This window comes from Poecilia reticulata, linkage group LG20, assembly GCF_000633615.1.
Source record: "Poecilia reticulata strain Guanapo linkage group LG20, Guppy_female_1.0+MT, whole genome shotgun sequence".
In the NCBI taxonomy this organism is placed as follows: domain Eukaryota; kingdom Metazoa; phylum Chordata; class Actinopteri; order Cyprinodontiformes; family Poeciliidae; genus Poecilia; species Poecilia reticulata.
The window spans coordinates 25724236-25726384 of NC_024350.1; positions in this window are offsets into that span (position 1 = coordinate 25724236).

The window sequence follows — 2149 nt, forward strand, 5'->3', positions numbered from 1 at the left end:
CCACAGTACCATACCATCCCATACCAACTTTATTTATGAAGCACTTTATACACCAATAAATTGATTAAAAACAGAAGAAAACTGACCAGCAGTAGAATGGTTAAGAACATGACAGAACCGAGCTGCAGCGTGTTTTAGCTTTAGCTTTAGCACAGGACAGCGTTATCTCAAACAGGCATATGGTCTGAAAATAATGAGTCACCAATCACTAAATTACAAACTGGTAGACCATCAGATAAAACCAGATCAAGACTGTGACCATGCTCATGGGTAGCACCAGTCACAGACTGCACAGAAGTAAAAGAATCGATAGCATTAAGAAATGACTGAGCCATAGGTGAAGAAGGACAACAGACATTAATATTAAAATCCCCAACAATGAGAACTCGTCATACCTTGGCATGATATCAGCCAGGAAATMAGAAAAGTCATTTATAAAGTTTTTGTTGTACTTTGGTGGCCGATAGACCGCCGCACAGTGTGAGAGCTGCCGACTTCAGATAGGCTAATCTCACAGCTAATCCCATAGTAGTTGTTTTACTGCTTACAAGTAAAACAACTTTTAAAAACAGTCACCAACCTCCACCAGACCCCGACATCCTTGGAGCATTAAAATAGCCGCAGTTCCGCGKTTCAAGTTCTTTAAAAATGCTGGAGTCACCAAACCACTTGTCCACGATTCTGTGATAAATAAAACACCCAATCAATGAGAGGAAAAGAAATCCCTAATGACCAAAGTTTTATTTGTCAGCGACCTGGCATTTACCAAACCGATCCTGGCAGAAATCGGCGGGTCAACACCATCAGCTGGCGTCCAGTACTCCCGGCAAAGAGGCCGCAGGTTGCTAGGATCCACTCTGCGTCTACAGGGCCGAGGAGCGCAGGGGCCCTCGGGGCGTCACCTCCAAACTGGAGCAGTGGCTGAAACGGGATCCCAGGAACAGCAGCAGACATCTCAGTCCAGAAATGTGCAGTTCTAGGCACAGCCAAGGTACTGCGGCTCCCAGGCTTCTGGTAGAGGACCCGAGCTCAGAGGACGAAGGAGTCCAGCTGCGGGAGGGTGAGAAGGGATTTTTTATAAATATATATACACTTTGTCTGAGTATCTTCAAGTAGGTTTGATTTTAACTAGTTTTTCACCTTGCAGTAAACTACATTGCTTTTTTCTTATGTGCACAACTATCAAATGTTTCCCAAACAATGTGACCCCAACACTATGAGTTTCTGTAACAGTATATGTTGAGTAACTCAGGGAAATAACATGAACATACAATATTTAGGGCTCTCTAACAAGCACCATGATGTGCAGAAGKGCTCACATCCCATAACTATTTCTAGCATTTGCAATGCTGCAGCCACAAATTTCAAGATATTTTACAACAAAGATGATTACTACAGATCAACACAAAAACTGCTGCATAACTGTAAAGTGTAAGGAAAATAATCTGCAAACTTTCTACCTTTCTGATAACATTTTAAAACTTAGAAATCTGACTCGTTATCTGGGCCCGTCAGAGAACTTGGGAACAGGAAATGTATTGAAGGGACATCAGATCTGAACCTGATGAACATCATCAGATGATACACAGGGTTCTCACAGAAAGGAACATTTTAAAGCTCGTTGGTTGGAACCCAACACTCTGATGCTAAAAATTAGCCTCAATGCTAAAGTAAGATACAATGTACTAAATAGCATGTGGAGAGTCACAAGCATGTAGAGAAACATGGATTTACTCCAGTCAGTATGTTAAAATCAGTGTACAAGCCAAAATGGCGATATTAGCCTAAATGCAGCCAGTAGCATAGCATAACTAGCATGTTGTCTTACAATGACTTCCTCCATACAGTGTGCTAAACATGGTTAATAAATAAACTAAATAGTTTTAGGAAAAAGGTTAATGTGAGCAGTAGTTACATTAGCAATGTTTGTGATAATGTTTGTGCACTGCTTTCTGATTTGGACAAATWAAAATTAAAAATTAATTTACTTTGTGGCACTTGGTTACCAGAAAACGCGATCATCTCTTAGCAACAGATTAGCAACAAACATTATTATTGATCAAAAAACATAAGATTTMTTCTGCTSTTTGGAAATAACACTTATTTTACATTAACAAGAATTGTGCAGTTGGTGGATTTTGCAGAAAAG